Raw genomic sequence first — 19,797 nt, forward strand, 5'->3', positions numbered from 1 at the left:
ATGCCCATACCCTGTACGAAAAGCCGTCTTTCATTCATTATCTTCCTTTAACTTGACAAGATTGTAAGCACCACAAAGATCTACTATCTTGGTAAAGACTTTGGCTTTCCCAAGTCACTCAAGGAATTTTGGAATCATAGTTGCATGGAAACACGTTCCCCAAGGTAGGAAACGTACAAAAAGAAAGAAACGTTTTTTACTTTTTGAGGTGATTTGTATTCATCAAAAAACATGTCAATGGCTGAAAAGTGACATTGTGGCCCAAAAAAGTATACCCTATCATAAAAGCGCCTTTTTTCCTTCTAAAAATGCTTGAAAAATGCACGTACCCTATACGAAAAGTCGTCTTCCATTCATCATCTTCCTTTATCTTTACAAGATTGTAAGCACCACAAAGATCTACTATCTTGGTGAAGACTTAGGCTTTCCCAAGTCACTCAAGGAATTTTGGAATCATAGTTGCATGAAAACACGTTCCCCAAGGTAGAAAACGTACAAAAAGAAAAAAACGTTTTTTACTTTTTGAGGTGTTTTTTATTCATCAAAAAACATGTCAATGGCTGAAAAGTGACATTTTGGCTTTAAAAAGTATACCCTATCATGAAAGCGCATTTTTTCCTTCTGAAAATGCTTGAAAGTGGTGTTTTTCCCCTTGCAATCATGCCTTCTACTTAAAACATTGGGATTCATGCATCGTGATAGGTCACAAACCTTCCAAACAATCCATGAACAATTTGTGCTCTACAAATCTTGGGTATGTGATTTGCAAACGATCAATAATGTCTACTTTCTTGAATGTTTAATCTTTATTTCATGCTTATTGTGTACAATTTGATCATTGATCATATAGATAATGGATAGGTAGGATTACTTCTTTGATTATTTTATGTATATGTATTCAATAACCCATATATTTTACTATGAAGGTAAGAAACGTTTTTTAGTTGTTCCCTAAAAATTAATACTATAAAAAACTTCTTTGAAACCCGTTTCCTACCTTGCCATTTCCAAAACTCTTGGCTACTATGTCTAGAATCAAGGGAACAAGGTAACGATTCTTGATAGTAATCTTATTGAGCCCTCTATAATCCACACACATACAAAGGGATCCATCTATTTTCTTGATGAATAGAATTGGAGCACCCGCTAGAGATTTTGAATGACACATGAATCCCTTGGCAAGATTCTCATTAGTATATTTTCTAAGCTCTACTAATTCATCTTGGGATACCTTATAAATGGGGCCAAAAGAAGGTTGAGCTCCTTCTTGTAAATCTATTGCACAATCATAAGGTCGGTATTCTAATAGCATATCCTCATTCTTCTTTTCAAACACATCCTTGAACTTTGCATACTGAGCTACGAATATATCCAAGCTTTTATCCTTTGGCTCCTCCATTGAAAAGGATGGATTCTTCTTTGCTTGACACATGAACACCTTTGCTCCAATGTATATTGATCGAGAATTCTTCCTTTAATTATTTTACACTAGCTTTGGTTCAATCTTTCTAGACCTCCAATTGAGGTCATGATTATGTAATTCAAGTCAAGGTAGCCCAATAATAGCAATACTATTTGGGCAATGAATGATGTTAAAGGCTATATTTGATTCAAGAATCCATAGGGTAACTTTCATGGGTTGAGTCTCATACCTGACATCTCCTGAAGTAAAAGGTCAACCATCAACTATTTCTATGCATACCAGCTTTGTTTTCCTTAGAAGTTATATATCATGTTGCTCTGTAAATTTCTTGTCCATGAAGCATATCGTGGCTCCAAAGTCTAATAAAGCTTGTTCCTTTATTTGTCTTCCCTCCAAGTGAATCTTTGTTGATAACATAAAGCTAAACGTTGGATTTGCAAATAGAAGGAAACCTTTTGGGTTTCTTGAAGTGCATTCATTATTTCCCATTTCTTGTAAGGCTTACACTTTGTCCAACCACATGGTCTCTATTGAAATTGGATGTCAACATTTCCCAACAACAATGGAATAGTGGCACCATGAATTCTCATACTTTCTTTACTAGGACAATATTTAGCTATGTGTCTTGACTAGCCACAATACATGCATAATCCATTAATGTGTCACCTTTGATTTCCTTGAGTTGTCAATGGCTTGAACCACATCATATCGATTTACATAAGCTCTACATCAGATACTTAGTCTTCTTGGGCAATTAGATCTTCAAAAGTCTTCATCATGCCCAAGTTCAAAGCAACTCCTCAACATGTTTCTTATCTTCTCTCAAACAAGCAATTCTCACATTCAAGTGCTTGAGAGAGAGATTCGCCAGTGACCAAGTGTATACACCTTTGGCATGGTGAGTAAAAGTCCTTTAACATCATCTTTCAATTTGCAACAAAATTGACTAATAAAATAATCATGATGTCATGTTAAACCACATGTGAATTGCCGAAATTCCGATGCGTAGATCAAGGTGGGTCTCAACCATTGGCATAGATTTCTAATCTTTGTTTCAACCACTCTTTCTCTATCTACTTCTCCAAGTGCAAAAAAAAAAACTCTTATATAAAAGGCTCAAAATTCTATAGCAATGGGGATTACTTCTCAAGTAAGAGGACAAACCAAGAGAGTTGCACTTGAGAGGAGAGTTTTTACAAGGCCAACTCAAGAAGTATCATTTAGGTAACGATATGGTTGCATAGATATATACGATCATATTTGCTAAAGAAAATCTCTGAATTTTGACCTTGTGCCACCAAGTTTCTCTAAAAGACGACTGACCTTTGGTTCTATTCTATGTTGATGATGAAGGTTTCCAATAGCTAATAGATCTCTACCTTGATCCAAACTTGTCTCCTAAATTTCTTAAAGTTATCATTGTACGTTTTGCACAGCTAAGCCTAATGCTTGCAGTTACTCCGCTTGTAGCTTTGCAGCACTTTCATATACCTCTTAGGTTTGCTATTGGTTGCTTTGTATAGAGAGAACAATATCTTCCATCACGGACTCCATCATGACTAGGCAAGATCATGGCTTGATTACAAGACAAAATTTGATACAACACTAGACTAGAATAAGACGAGAACTAGAAGAGGACTTACCTTGCAAGAGGCTCACAACTGGTGTTGGCAAGATTGAAGGACTTATAGCCCAAGACCTTGTTTATATTAGAATTGAGAAAGTTAAGAAGTCTTCTAAATGAAGACATCATTGATAAGAGGCAGAATTGACATAAGTGATGACATAAGCAATGTTGATGTAAGCATTGATCCAAACCTCTTCTAGAACTCTCCAAAGAATTATGTAAAACCTTCTCATAATTATCTAGTAATTTCTTAAATCTTCTAGAACATTTCGAAGTCTTCCAAAAACTTTGAGAGTTGTACCAACTTGCATATGAACCAAGGGCTGTCCTTGAGCGTCTGTTAAATTTGATGCATACCAACTTGGAAGATATACTTTTCGTATGGGATTTTAATGCTTGAACACGTGTTAGATAGAGTGACTTTTACATACAAGAAGACGCCATGTTCAAAGGGATCAATGCAAATGAGATGGATCTACACATGATAGCCCAAGACAAGGAAGTTGTGCACATAGGTTAGCCATTTTCAATGGACTCTCATGCTAGCCAAGTTCGAATGCCCTAACATACTAGAACCATAAGCGAGGGGCAAGTACATTGGACTACCTAATAGGATCACCATTACTAATACCCTAATAGGATCACCTAATAGGATTGGAATGGCAATCGATCATGCCATCTTGACCTTTACGGTCTATCAACACATGAGAGACACAATACCATATTCCCCCACATATTACTTTGCATAAAAGACTACAAGAGACACATGAGAGACAAATCATATCCCCAATTAATATTGGAGCATAAGTTTAGTGCATGGACCGAGATGCAAGGCAAGAGAGAACGGGGGCAAACTAAGAGGATGCACCACATTGGATCAGAGGAGGTCCAAACCCAAAACAAGAGGATATATTGTTACTTTGTGGATTTCTGTAAAGCATTTGATACAGTACCTTGAGCACGTTTCATGCAAAGCTTGCGAGAGATTGGAGTACGAAAGGATATGCAGTAGGGTTTTATGCATTATATGAGAGAGTGACAAGCTGTATGCGCATACCTAGAGGGATGTCTAAGAGGATTGACAACACCATAGGAGTAAAACACGGGTGCCCATTTTCACCCACACTATTTGGACTATAAGACCAGATGTCTAACTACATTGATAGGAGAGGTGGATCTCAAGGTAGCCTAGCTAGAGTGTTAAAACCATTACTACTATATGTCAATAATATTATACTCATTTCAAACTCATTAGAGGGCTTGCAATGTCACTTGGATACACTAAATACCTTTTGCAAAAGGTAGAGATTTCATAGTGAATCTTGAAAAACCAAAGTCCTAGTGTTCAAAACTCCACAACATGGGTGATCTGATATATGTATCAATTTACATTTGGAGATGTAGCCACGCATGTTAGAGAAAATGTATTCTTAGAAGTTACTTTCTCTCACCCAAGCTTTTCATGGAGGCGGCAATTGAGGCCAAGTTGACATGAGGCAACCCAACCCTAAGGACCCTTGAGAGCCAATGTGCCCACATACAATTTCAAGAACCTCAAACCAAACTATGGTTGTTTAATAGTCTAGTCATACCTACTCTCTTGTATAGAACTAAGGTTTGGGATTGCAACCTATATCATAGATGATTGAGTCCACTCGTTGACCAAACTAGCTTGCTTGTGGAGACACTCTAGAGCAATGACTTTCTTATATAGGATATACAAGCTCCCTTGCCATAGATACCCCAAATTAGCATTGGCTTCCCCCAATAACCTAACAAAGGTGAGGAAGACGCAATGCCGATACTCATTCATAGATAGCAACTTGGATGAACTTACATGGGCTAACATCAACCAACCACCAACCTTTGACCATAAGAAGTTGAACATGTCATAGTGAAGCAATGCATAAGCGAATGGCTGTGACAAAGAGTGAACAAAAGAGAAGAGAGAGAGGGAAAGAGACAGTGAAACGCAGAAAATCTGCAATGAAGAATGTTGTATAAGGATGCAGAATTATACACAGGTGCAGAGAAAATATGTGTATGTCTCCACCTCAAGGATCTCGATTTCCGTCAACCCCGAGAGCAATCCCCGCAGTCAGCAGGCTGAAATCTGTTAGAGACAATGTGCCACAAGACTGCTCGAAACTCTTAAAGGCTGAAAATAATAGCCTGAAAATACCTGAAATAATCAAGTCGGCCGCATGAAATGCAGCTGACTGCAGTCGGGACTGTCCGACTACTGCGATGTGGCAGCCTACCACATGGCACTGCTGATGTGGCCACGGAAATAACTCTCAACACCCCATCTCAAATCCAAGGCAAGGTAGTAGACAAAGGAATCTGGAATGTCGACGAAGTAAAGCCTAAGGAAGTACCTTCGTAAACAAATCTGTCAGATTGTCTTTCAGTCTTACAGTATTCACATCGATGGTCGCATCCAAAAGCTTCTCCCCGATGAACTGATACCGTATCTCTATGTGCTTTGTCCAGGCATGGAATACGCGATTCTGAGCCAAGGCAATGCAACTCTCATTGTCGCACTGCAAGATAGTAGGACGAGTCTGGGGGCAGCCAAGCTCCTCCAACAATCGCCGAAGCCACACAATCTCACGTGTGGTAGAAGGCGCAGCCCGATACTCTGCCTTAATCGAAGATAGGGCCACCATGGGCTGCTTCTTGCTACTCCAAGAGATAGCACCAGCACCCAAGGTAAAACAATAACATGTAGTAGGTGACCACCTTTGATCCACAGCACCAACCCAATCTGAATCACTCCAACCTTCAAGAACAAGATCAAAAGCACATGTACCTATTGGATAGGAAATCTCCAGGTCGGAGATCCCCCTCAGAAACTTAAGTATCCTCTGAGCAACCTACCAATGTACCTATTGAGGTGCACTCATGAACCCAACCAAGAGACCTACAACAAAACATAGATCAACCCGAATGTTGAGGAGCCAAATCAATGATCCAATCAATTAACGGTAGTGGGTAGCATCCACCAAAGGAGAATTTGCATGTGAAGTGGCCCTCCAATTCGGATCCGTAGGAGTAGAAATAGACTTGCAATCCTCCATCTCAAAAGTCACCAAGAGCTCCTATACATATCTCTACTGAGAGATGAAAATCCCCCTCTGAGACTAATAAAACTCGTGGCCCAAAAAGAAATGGATAAGTCCTAAATCTGTCATCTCGAACTTCTGATAGGGCTGCCTTCGTCTCATCAACTTGCTGAGCATGATCACCTATAACAATCAAGTCATCAACATACAACACAAATAACACACAACCACCCTCAAAAGTGTGCACATAAAGCTGCAGATCAGCCCTAGAGCGCCGATATTCCAACTTGGCTTGAAGAAACAAACCAATCTTCTCGTTCCAAGCACGCAGAGCCAGCTTCAAGCCATACAAGGCCTTCTTCAACTTGTAAACCTTCCCATCTGAGGAACCAAATCCAGGAGGCTACTCTACATAGATAGAAACATCAGGCTTTGATCCAAAGTACGCCTCAAAAGGAGTCATACCAACAACAGCAGAAGTAGGGGAACGATTAAGAATGTGAATTGAAGTAGCCACAGCCTCAACCCATAGACACTGAGGTGTCTGACGATGCTCCATCGTAGTACAGGCCATCTCGATCACAGTACGATTCTTCCGCTCCAAAATGCCATTCTCTTGAGGGGTGTTTGTATTGACAAACTCCTGGCGTATACCACAATTTGCACAAAACCGAGTAAACTCATTAGAAACAAATTCTCCGCCCTTATTCAATTGTAAGGTCTTCTGCTTCCGTCTCGATCAGTTCTCCTCAAAGAGCAACCAATCCTTGAAGTTGGAGAAAGCCTTCGACTTCAGCTTCAAGAAATAGGCTCATGTCATCATGTTGTAACCATCTACAATGAGCATGAAATACAAACTCCCTCGAAGGGATTCCGTCCTCATCGGTCCACAAAGATAAGTGGAAACAAGCTCCAAGATTGCTGAAGACCACTGCAAAGCCTTGCTGGAAACAACATCACGAGTCTACTTCCCATGGATGTAGGATACACAAGGGTGCTAACTCACCACAATATCTAGCAAACCTCGAACAAATTGGTCCTTAGATGCCTTCCAAAGATATTCATAATTGAGGTGACCAAACCAAGCATGCCAAAGCTTGGATTGAGTCTGGGAGGTAAGAAGAAAAGATGTCAAAGCAAAAAAAGACCACAACTTGTAGACTCCATTCTTCTTATAACCTGAAGAAAGAACCGCTCTCGATCCTCGATCAAGAATCCGAAAAGAATCCACATCAAATTCAACTAAGAGACGAGGACACAAATCTTGTGCACCAAGAGAAGATATCCAAAGCCAACATATAAAGTACCTCAAAAGCATGGACACCAGCACGCCCATCTGGAATAAGATGCATGTTGCCCCGTCCCTGAATAGGAATAGACGAAATATCTCCAACAAGAATCGACCATGAGAAGGCCGCAAATGAGTAACACCTATTGAAGGAGTCATGTGCCTAGAGGCACCACTATCAACAATCCACTCTTGAGTAAATGGAGCAGTCAACACAACACCAGAAGCCGATATAATCGAATCCCCAACCACCTCGACCATGGACTTGCAAGCTTTGCCCATACAAGCGAACTAGTGGAGCAAACAAGGTAATCCATTGAGCCGAGCATTTGTATTTCGAATTTTTATTGATTTTAATTTTTCAAAGATACTTAAATATTAGAATATAGAATACCAATCACCACTTGTTCCATTTTAATATTTATGCATAATCAGGTCCGAGCTCATCTCCTACATGATCCAAATTCAGAGGTATAGTTTTGTCCGAATGTGACCTTGGAGAAGCAAAGGGAGCTTCGTGACCGTGTAGCAAGTCAACAAGCTTATCTTGCATCTAGACCACGACGTGTTGCAGTTGACCGTGCAACTTTTGTGACACCATCCCCATCAGATGTATCTAGAGCAAGGTCAGTATCAAGGAAGTGCTACCTCCACACCTACTGTAGGCATTGCATCAGCCATGGCATCAACAGCGCCACATGTTGCACGTAGACAAAGCACACTTGATGCTAGTTGGGATCCCAAGAGGAAGGAAGAGATGGATACATCAGTGGCACACTTTTTTTTATCATCACCACATTCAATTTCCTGCAGCCAGGTTAGAGTATTTTAAATTGATGTGCAAGAAGATTGGTGAGTATGGCCCTTTGTATGTACCTCCATCATCAGAGACCCTACGCACCACTTTGCTCAACAAGGAAAAGCGCCTTATTGAGCAAGTAGCAGTGACTAGAAAGAGCATGTGGACTAAAAATGGAGTTTCCTTGATTGCTGCACGCAAGCGATCCATTCATGGTATGGTTGCTTATTCTCTTGGGAAAATGTATTTCATATCTTCACATGATGCATTGGGGACAAGAAAGTCAACAGCAACAGAGTGGGTTACAGGTGTTGAGCTTATTGGCCAAGAGCATGTTGTGGGATTTATTGCAGATGGAGAGCCTGCAAATAAGACAGTAGGTGCTATCATCCGCATATGGAGAGCCTGCAAATAAGACAGTAGGTGCTATTATCCAAGGATATTATCCGCATATCATAGTTTCATATTGTATGGCTCATTGCTTGAACAACCTACTAAAGGATATTGATAATTTGTCATGGATTGCACCTGTCATAGAGCAAGGAGCTCAAATGGTTAACTTTGTTTTAAATCACCAGTTTCTTCACCATCACTTCTCTTTGCGGTCGAAGAAGACACTTTTAAAATACTCTGATACCAAATTTGCCTTTAACTTCTTGATGCTAGGCAAGTTAAGAGAATGCAGTGGTGCCTTGTGGCAGCTATTTCTTAATGACGAGTTTACCTCATCAACATTGGCAAATACTCCTACAAGTATCTTATGCTTGGAGAAAGCAAATAACTCTACTCTTTGGGATGATGTAAAGCCGATAGATGCTATGGTATCACCTATTGTACATTTATTGAGGGTTATGGATGCTATGCAACCTTGCATTGGCAAGGTATATGAGGCTATGGATAGGTTGAATGAAAAGTTGCAAGAGTTGGCACCAAATAATGAGGCGTATGAGGAGATACGCCATTTAGTTGTAACAAGATGGAACTCCTACAGCTCACCCATGCATGCAACTGCATTTGTTGTGGATCTTGAGTTCCAAGGCAAGGGTTAGAAGAATGACACTGAGGTTATGGACGCATGGAGACTTATATTGTCTCATCTAGTGCCTGATCATGACACTAGACAAAAGATCAGAGATCAGCTTTCTGTTAGAGATCAGATCATAGCCTAATCAGGGGCAGCAGGGCAGGTGGCCTGGTGCAGTCAGACAGGCAGTCGGACTGCCACATGGCAGTCCGACCTGCAGCAGGCAGTCGGCTGCATTTAATGCAGCCGACTGAGCATTTCTGGCGCCCTGTTTTTTGTCCCGTTTTCGGCTATTTATACCCGACTTCTTCAGCAGTCTGGTACACTTCTCGGCTCGCAGATTACAGACAGGAGACAGTGCAGACTGCAGCGGACTTCGAGGTGAGCAGCAGGTTGCATCGTCGAGGTGGAGACACGCAGTCCAGCGCACTGCGCCCGTGTATATATCTGCATATCTTTATATTCAACACTTTTTATACAGCACATCTTCATCTTCCACTCTCTTTCTCTCTCTTCTCTCTCTGCATTCTCTCTCTCTCAGTCCTACGCTTCCGCACCGCTGCACTCTGACACTTTCATGTTATAGGACATTTCGGAGTTCTTTTGGTTGTGGAAATGCACAGGAGGATCGCCGTAAGATTGGGGCAGCTTTGTGGTGGGAGAACTATGGTTCGAATGGTCCTGAGTTATAGCAACTAGCCATCCGTATTTTTAGTCAATCGGTTAGCTCCTCTTGTTTAGAGCAATTGTGGAGTACATACGCTCACATTGCTTTAAAGAAGAGGAACCGTCTTGGTGTGGAGAGGGCAAACAATCTAGTATTCATTAGTGCTAATTTGAGAATTTTATATAACAATATGACAACAAAGCCCGATCCATTCACAGAGTGAGAGATGCAGCAAGAAATTTAGTTTACTTATCATGAGTCTCATGATACATGACACATGTACATTGTATATGATATTATGATCATTGATGACAGTGTGACACTTGGGCTATTATTTATTTATAATCTTTTAAGTTTCTTGGCAATGGAACCATAGGCATGTTCTTTTAACTTAGACTTTAAAGTTTAGTTCATTGTTCATTGTTTTATCATTTATGACATATGTATTATGCATTTTATTATTTATAATTGAATAGCTTACCTCTTGAGCCTTGTAAGTTGCAATTCAATTTCTAATGAGTAGTTTCAAAATGATGCATGATATCTTAAAGTTAAAACTTAAAATGATTTGTCCTTGTGGATTATATACCTTGGTTTTAAGTTTTAACACTCCAAAGTCCACATGGATTATGAGTGAAATATTAATTTTTTTCATGAATTTTAATTTTTTAAATATCGTTCCCGTTTCCACGTCCTCGTTCCCTAGGTTAGGCGTTCTCGTCTCCATCCCATTTCCCATTTCATGTTTCTATGTCCTACTCCTTGTCTATTGTTAGACAACATGTCAACTACCAAAGCGACCTGTTTTACTACTAGCAAGAGCTATTGAATTTTGTGTTTTGCTGCTTGGAGCACTTATCTATGGTGGACAACCTATTTCTTAGCAACATTTATCAACATTTATCATCAAAACTATTGGACTTTTAGCAATGCTAGCGATATCTATTCCCTTGGAAATATTTTACCAACCCAATTTCAATCTTGAAGGGGAGTTATGTTACTCCTCACCAACCAATTGGGCCGTTTTATCATTCTTCCCAACCCCTTGCTTTCCTTTTTGAGGATGGAAACAAGGGCTTGTTGTGAATATGGCAAAGAAGATCTCTCAATTAAACCATTTGTGAAGTTTGACTCACTATTGTTTGATCTTGCTACCCCTTGTCTATTGTTGGACAACCTGTCAACTACAAGGGCAACTTGTTTTATTCCTAGTAAGAGCTATTGAATTTTGTGTTTTGTTACTCCAAGTACTTGTCTATTGTAGGCGACCTATTCCTTACCAAGGCAACCTTATTTCAAGCTAGATGACTTGTTCTCCTATCTGCAAATGTTGGAAACCCTACAATTTGGGCTGTGCTCTACCATCACCTATTGGTTTGTCACTTCTTGCTCATTTCGTTTTTGGCTAGACCTACTCCATTTCACTCTGGTAAACTTTGTGTTTTTTTGTGTATTGTGTTTTCAGCTTTAGACAAAGTCTCCTATGTTGGTGGTTGCGATTCCTCACTACACTTACTTCATTGTTGCCCCTACCTTTGCACTTTTCTATTACTTATATGAATGAATCATGTCAAGGATCTTGAACCTTTTGATTGTTTGGGCTGGTTAACCACAAGTACCCCAAGTTTCACCTATTCTCTATATTCTCCATCATCATCTTGCATATAAGCAATTTTTTATTCCAACTTTCCTATCTAAGTGGCTTGAGATTTCTTCATCATACTACCACTACCTATGTACTTTTCTATCGCTTGTGAGTGAAATGTCTTATTGAGCTATTAAACCTTCAAATTGTTTGGGCTGGCTCATCACTAGTACCCCCAAGTATCTCCTATCCTCTATTCTTTGTCCTTATCTTGCATATCATCAATTTTTCATTTTGACTTTTTTTGACTAAGAGGCTTGAGATTTCTTCATCATGGCCTAACCTTGATCTCCTAAGGTTGGTTCATCAACCCTATGTTTCAAAATTTGTACAAAGACTCGCCAATCAACAAAGAAAGAGGGGATTTGAGAGCATCTCTCTCAAATCAGAGGCAAGTCCTAACTCCTCTCAAGGATTGGAGTCCAATCTTTGATGTACTACAAGATTCATAATATGCAATCCAAAGATATACCACAAGTGTCAACTATCTCTCATTAATTGATAAAGTGTTTATTTCATTTTCCTCAAACTTATTGTTTGCTATTATTACTAATTCATCAAGTCATTTACCAGCCTAGTCAAGAAGGAAGGCTCGTCTCAAAAAGTCATCTTGTGTCAAGAAGAAAACATCAAAAGAGTATCAATGGTTCTTCAAGCGAGACCATTTCCCTCATCAAAGCCACACCCATGCACAAATTCAATTCATTATTCATTGACTTTTTTCTACTTGTCTTTGCTATGATATGTCATATTTTTGCTATTTCATCCCTCCGTGCATAACCTACCTAAGCCAAAAGGCTGATGAGCATATACAAAGAGTCTTATGAGTTTGATACAAGTGTTAAACTAGAAATTTTTCTAAAGCACTAGTCCTTTGATAAACCTCATTTGAGAGAGAGTAAATAGCAACACCCAATAGTTGGTCAAATAAGTAAGGACAGTCATTTAAGCCATATGCTTCTCTTAAACACCAGCTGCAAACTGCCATGAAAGTTGCGCAGAGTGTAACAACATGCTGAACCAATAATCACTATCTTGAAACTAGCCTCACATTCTCCACCTAAGCATGACTTCTGAAGGTTGTGCACCTTCACTCAAGGTACTTAAAACTTTGCAAGTGAGAGGGCGCACCACATGAAATTAGTAGTTTATTAGAGGTTTACATAAAGAGACATTAAGCACCTCCCAGGCAGAGTGCAAATTGAGAATGCATTTTTGTCCATGAACATGACCATGAGGATGGCGAAATTGCTCAAACAAGCAATAGTGCACACTGGCATAAATAGGGAGTAAGTAGTTCAGCCAGCATACCTTCATATTTCTAACTTGATGAGGGCAGCCAGCTGGTATAAATACAGCTTCCCCAATATGCTGTTCAAATGTCCAAGGCTCAACTCCTGCACCAATGATGTAAAAAACTTACTACCACAACAACCACCTTGCATAGAAGACTATATAAAAGCAGGTATTTACCATATTCCTCCTTCAGTTTCCTTTTGTGGCCTTCATCTATGAAGATAGTCTGATCATGAATTGGATGGATTACCTGCAAGATCCTTTGAAAGCATCAATCAAACACAAATGAAATATCATAATAGAGAGGGCTTAGAAGGCCAATTTTTGAAAATGTCATACATGATCAAGACACTTTTCTTTGATGTGACGGAACTCCCTCCAATGGCAGTTCAAATAAGCTTGCAACTTTGGCACATCTTCCCGACGAAAGATATCCCACAGTGCACCCCCAGAAAGAACCTTATTCTCGTTTCCTTGATACCCAGTCAAGATACCTGGCTCTTTGTCAACTGCATCTGTCCTTTTCCGTTCATGTGCATTTTCCATGCACATCAGGTCCTCATCAACGTTCCCTCTTACAGTGTTTTTCTCAGGACACATGGCTGACCCACTTTCCACAGCTGCTTCTTGGCTAAGCAGATCATTCTCATTGGGTACATTGACTCCATTTTCTTTTCCACCCAGAATTTCTGGCATGCTTATGTACCCAGCCAAACCATCTTCAACATTTTGAATGCTACCAGACTGCATTTCAGAAATGGCTAGAATTAGAAACCAACCATAAGACAGGTTTTGAAGACCAGTAAAATGAAATTGAGATTGGCAATTGGAGAAAAGGGGAAAAAAACCTCATCCACCCCATTATGGACCTTGAACTCCGATGGTCTTTCCCCATGATTGTCCACACCCGTAAGCTCCATCAAAACCTTCTGCCCTGCCAAGGACTTGTCTCTAGATATTGCAGGTCTCTTCTTTGACCTGGTGACCTGACCAATAGTAGATTTCTGCTTGAGAGCTTTATTTTGCGCAGCTGCCACTCTGTCAGGCTCACTTCTGAAGTATGAGTGAGAACGTTGACCTGCACCAAACAACCGAATAAGAGCATCAATATGCAAAGATGGAATGCTGGCAACAACTGGACTAAGAGTTGCAAGGCAATGCTTACTGCATCTGACATGTCACAATGAAGCTTGGTCACAGAATCACCCCTTCCAAGCTCCTGTCTAAATCCATAGGCAATGTATGTTTTGGGGCCTAGGTCGGGTTGGGAGACAGACTTCGGAAGCTTAGAGGCCAGGTTTAAAAGCCCTTCTGCCGGATGTGTGTAGTGCTGGAAAGGCAGCGCACTCACAAACTCTGCACCATGACGTGGCAATCTCTCATGGAAGAAATTAGCTGGTGGCCAATCCTTTAACTTGAGCGTTTCGGGCCAGCCATCTCTGTGTGCACGACCTTCCTCATAGCCTCTAAAGAACTGATGGATGTTAATCTCGACCTAATGCATGAAACACAACAGTAAGCTCTATCCAACGAACAATCAACACCTCTAGACTTGTGGAAATCTACTGTGACCATTTACCTCGCACCAATCAAGACAATCAACTGCCCTGACAGTCTTGGTTTCTTCAGCAAATTTGTCCTTGGTTTGTTCTCTGAAGGCCCGCCACATCACCATAGGTTCCCAGCTCAGGCCTTTGGTCTTGTCGAGTACATCTGTCACTATGACCGGCTCACCCCGAAGCCAATGTTGTTGGAAATGATGCAAGCTCTCTTTTCCAAGCTTCAATACTGAGGGGCAGTAGACAAAATTGTCAAATGATGCACTCCTGTTAGCAGCTCGCCGTAAGCACTCATTAGCAACAACGGATCCATCAGCTGTAAAGCACAGAGTGCATGGTCTGGACACTTCAGGCCACTCTGGCGGCTGCCCACCTACTGCCTTCTCCACATCAGCAACAACTGCAGCAATCCAGCCTGCCTTACCAAGCTGCCTCAACACGAGTTCAGGGGAGCCACAACCACCTCTTTCTTTCGGTGGGCAAGAGATAGAACCATCATCATCAGCTTTCCAAACTGGTAGCCCCACATAGGTTTCCAATTGCTTTGGATCTTTGCTCTGATCTTTAACCTTCAATTTATTCTGATAACTGGCAGCACTAACTGCTTGTTCACCACCCGGCTGCAGACCCTGACGAAGTTCCCGACAGCATGGTAAGCATAAGTCATACTCGCATTTCGGGCAACTTCTATACATGTCCACAATAGAGGCATTGCAGTTGTCACTGCCATACAGAGAAGTAATTGTTGAGTGAGTTATCATCAGAGACATTGCAGCTTTTGTCCGGCATGGACAAAAACAAACAAGCATTTAGAATCAAATCAAAAGGGCCAAGGCAAGCAATAACACTGCAGACACAGTCTAGGAGTAAGAAGTGCAGGTTCTGGAAAATGTCCTGACCAGTACAGTCGCTCATCCGAGAAGAGCTTGGATCTTTTGATTTCCACATTTTCTTGACCTGCAGACAATACATGACCGACATCACTTTGTAGAACTAGATCTGCAGCCAACTCTTCACTATCTATGAACTCTATCCCAAACTCTGCTAACCTTTCCGCCTCTTTTCCAACTCTAACTCATCTTCCTGCTCCTTATTTAACTTAATAACAAGAGGAGAGATATAAGACAGCACGTGTCGAAGAGCAGAAATCTTCTCTGCGTCTGTTGCCTGCACCTTTTCCTGTTCAAAGGAATACAAGGAAGTCTTAAAAACACGAAAAACTGAAACCTTAGAAGCCATCCGCAAAAGTTGAAGGACAATGGGACCTGTTGCAAACTCGAAGCCTTTGGTATCTTCATGCGCAGACACATTTTGCAATTGCAGTTCTGCTTGCATACAGGGCAAGCTCGTCTAACATCATCTTTGCTCAGACCAGGATACCTTTAAAGCAAATAAACAGAGAACGCTCTAAATAGCTTACTATCGTAACCAGGTAGCAAAAATCACAGCAAACATTAGAATAACAGTTGCCATACCATTTTGTTATGCAAGGCACGCAGTAGCGCTTCCGACCGCATTCCAGACAAATAACAACCTCATCTTTGTCACTCCTCTGACATTGGTGGCACATTCTGCTCTCTGGATTGAAGTTACCACGGTTTTCTGGCTGATTGCCGGCAATTGGAACATCCTGAGTGAGCATGACATAGTAGAAAAATTAACCCAGGATAAAAGCTGGAATCATTAAGTAACGGTAGAAGACACTCGACAGTAATACAATCGTTTCCAAAACACTCTGTAACATGCCTTTCGGTCTTGGCCCGAATGCCTCACATCCAACTTCATAGGCTTGCAACCATTGCTATTAGACGCACCATGAGTTCCAGCCCTGGCATTCAGTTTGAATCTTGCCACACGCTTCCTGTCTTTCACGCTTGCATATATGGATGCAGAGGATGTCAAACCCTCGGCCTGAATCTGAGGCTCCCTTACCCTGCCCTTGGAGGGCTTCCTTCCACGCTTCCTCTTCTGATGGACCTCTCCATGGCTTGCAGCTTGCCTCTTGTGAGAGGACACCATAGCCTGGGCATAGACAGATCCACTAATCCTGTCGTTAGCCTCAAACAGCTGAGGCTCATTGTCTGGCGGCATCCCAGCGTGTAGTCTAGCAGTCTCGTTCATGGCCTGTGCTTGAGGGGCAACGCCCTGCGCTCCGACTGTTCCATCCACCATCTCGCAAGGAGGCTCGTCATCGATGGTTTGTCGTCCACTAGGCACAGCCTTCCCATCGTGCACCATCTCCGAGCCCTCAGAGAGACAGCTCGATCCTTGCCCTTGTGCTTGATCCTCATCTCGGGTTATGGAAGAGTTAACGCTACCAATAGAGAGGTTGACGCGATTTTCCTTTGAGCGGCTAGTCGCCTTGCGACCTCTAGTGCCGGCCTTGCGACCTCTGGTGCTAGGATTCTTTCTCCGTATCAAGTACATATGCTTTGGACAATAAATATAGCCAGGTTGAACTTCCATGTGGCACCTCCATTCTTTGCCGTCATTCCTTCTACAGCGAATGTCGTCTGGAGCAGGCTGCGGCTTGTTCGAGCCCTGTCCTACCTTTCTTGACATTGCAGGCAGGATCCTGTTTTACCCTTGCCGTTCGAGTTGCAATCGCAAACGTGTGTGATGGGAGAACGATGCCGGACTCTATAAATTCAACATGAAGACGGTCTCCGACGCTCAACCTGGAGCAGAACTAGCAGACTGCAGAGGAAATTGCTCAGTTGACGAAGTAAAATGCGGTTCTCTACGAGACCATCTTCTCAACTACAAAATGGAAGAAGTAGAGGCAGAGGGATTAAACCGCCTTATTGAGAGCGCCTAATGATTTGCTGTGAGCCCACAGTATGCCAGAAAGCTCAGGACCGAAAACGGTCGTAACTTGAAAGGGGAGAAAAGGACAGACTGCGGAGTCCGGAGAAGAGAGAAAGAACCCATGAGTTTTGAAAACAGGCAGAAAAGAATACGATCACCAATCGGTTTTGAGAAGGATGCTAGTGATACAAGCGAGTTTCTTTTCCTGATGTTATTATGATGCATCATCGCCATTCGTGGAATTCAAGGTTTTCTTTCAATATTCCATCAGAGCTCTGCAGACTGCGCCATTAACTGCTCTGAACGTCTGGGAAGATCGCGATTCTCAATTTCTGAGCGAATGTCTGGCTGTTTGTTGGCCTTGGGAACTGAAATTTTAAATAGTGTCTTAACAATCGACGATGTATTCCGCTTTCTCGAGAATTATCTGCACGCAGACTCGTAGGGTGCGTCCATATATGATAATCGATTAATGACTTGTTAATTACCAGAGAGCAATACGCCTCGACCGGCGTTTTCCCGCCTTTTTCTGTTCGTTTATTCGGACTGAAGTCAGTTAAGCCAATTATCAAAATTTGTAAGCTCCCGAGTCCTGGACACACACAAGTCAATTGACTACCGCAAATTAGCAAAGGCTCTATAAGTCTTGACGTGCATCGCCTGTCTAGGCAGTGGGCTTGGCATCGCTGCTCGAGTGAGCTCACTTTTAAGCACATTCACTAGGACTTCACATAATCAAGGGAGTACCCCCCATTTTTTAGAGCCAGGACATGCATAGGTCAATTGACCTACATGGGTCCCCTTGATCAAATGTAACGACATGTGTCCAAGCATGTACTTAACTATGTCAATTAACAAGAAAGGTAGTGGGCCAAGACTAGGCTGAGTTGAGGGAGTACCCTAAGAAACGCACCATGCCCAAGTATATGGACTTGTGAGTGTAATGTAAAGACTTTGGGTCTGCTCGTCCACACGAAAGTCCGAGTCATAGAGAGAGAACACAAAAAGGAGGAGAGAGAAAGTCTTATGGGCCAACCTCCAATTGACAACTCCATCAACTCTCTAAGTCCTATCCAACCAAGCTGCACCAGTTAAAGTGTGCTAGTCACACCAATAAATTCAACTATGTGGACTAGCCTGAGTCAAATTGACCTAGGTCTAAAAAGCAAGGGTACTCCTTGGACTTGTGTAAATGAAGCTAACATGTATCTTAGCTCTTAACACTAAGAATTTTCATTCTTGTCGACAATCAATGTCACTTGTTTCTTTCTCCTCCCCCAATCTCTGCTCTTGGGACACACAAATAGTGTGAGCTTGCAATTAGATTTATCATTTGCCTTGCCTTGCTGGCCAACAAGTAGGTTGATTGACTTGTGCATGGTGAGGCTCTTAGAGTTGCACCATGTACAAGTCCAATGACTTGGGCATGTACAAACCAAAGTAAGGATATCACAACCACATAGTTGTGAATTTGACCTAGACCCCACCTTCTACCAACTGGGAGAGACTATATGCATCCGTTTAGTGAATCGAGAGAGAGAGACAGAGAGAGAGAGCAAAAGAGACTAAGAGACATGAGAGAAAGGAGACTTGAGAAGAAAAAATGCAAAACATACCAAACAAGACCGCCATGTCTTTTGAACTCAAGCTTGTCTATGGAGTACCTCCATTTGGAGGTAGTCCATAAACTCCAAATGTTCTAACATAAAAGTTAAATGCGATTAAGTGAACCACCCATGCATCATTCAACTTAACTACACAAACTAGTGGAAGTAAAACTTTGGGTACTCTCTTTACTTATATATATAAATAAAGCACACATGATGATTCATCATAACTACACTTGTCAATGAGTTTCTCCCTCCTTATCCTATTTCTCTCTCATCCTAACTCCATTTTTAGTGCCTCAATTTATCTATACATGTCCTTGTTACATTCATTATTTAGCTTCATACACAAAACTACTTACTCGTGTATGGCTTAGCTCAAGTAGTACTTGGAGTTTCTTTTTGTAATAAAATTTGAAGGTTTAGTCTCATGCAAGTGGTTTGTGTCGACTAACTTATGTGGTCACTTGAGATTAAATTACACTCTCCAATTTGAAATTGATGATCTTCCCAATACATATATTAAAAGATAGCATCATGCAACCAAGACACTTAAAAAAAGTTTATTTTACAATATGAAGCTATCTATTAAGAAGAAAGATGTACAACATCTTAGAAAATATGTCACATGGGAAAAGCCCCATTAGTCAAGCTACAATCAAAAAAACTTGCCTAGCCCTAGTTAAGAAAAAGTGATCTCCCATTTCATATTGAGTCTTTCAAACAAACCACCCCACATATGGTTTTCTTTTGTAATGTGGTTTTTGTGCCTTTTAATGATATTATTAATGGGAATAACACCCATCTCTCACTATAAGTTGAAGCACCACATAGTTGCTCAATTGTGATTTTGAACCTTCGACCTTCCACAATTTCACAAACTCGCAACCAATTAGGCTTCCACTCGTTTGTGCCCCACATATGAGTGATTGCTATAGAATTTAGTTACAAAATTCATTAGATCTACACATGTATATTGCATGACCTCA

The 19,797-nt window shown here is 41.3% G+C and overlaps 1 pseudogene across 1 annotated transcript in view; it reads right to left on the bottom strand.

Moving 5' to 3' along the window:
- The window catches only part of LOC148014690 (lysine-specific demethylase JMJ27-like), a 69,079-nt pseudogene extending 51,436 nt beyond the window's left edge, over positions 1-17,643 (bottom strand). The window contains exons 1-11 of the transcript XR_015688589.1: positions 16,140-17,643; positions 15,869-16,023; positions 15,659-15,773; positions 15,443-15,572; positions 15,293-15,350; positions 14,414-15,116; positions 14,000-14,329; positions 13,683-13,912; positions 13,174-13,578; positions 13,012-13,084; positions 12,850-12,935 (exon numbers count right to left, since the gene is read on the bottom strand). The product of XR_015688589.1 is annotated as a lysine-specific demethylase JMJ27-like (transcript). The remainder of the gene's footprint in view (positions 1-12,849; positions 12,936-13,011; positions 13,085-13,173; positions 13,579-13,682; positions 13,913-13,999; positions 14,330-14,413; positions 15,117-15,292; positions 15,351-15,442; positions 15,573-15,658; positions 15,774-15,868; positions 16,024-16,139) is intronic.
- Positions 17,644-19,797: the final 2,154 nt, after the last annotated feature.

This window comes from Lygodium microphyllum, chromosome 25, assembly GCF_053477565.2.
Source record: "Lygodium microphyllum isolate KBCC chromosome 25, Lygodium_microphyllum_v1.1.10, whole genome shotgun sequence".
In the NCBI taxonomy this organism is placed as follows: domain Eukaryota; kingdom Viridiplantae; phylum Streptophyta; class Polypodiopsida; order Schizaeales; family Lygodiaceae; genus Lygodium; species Lygodium microphyllum.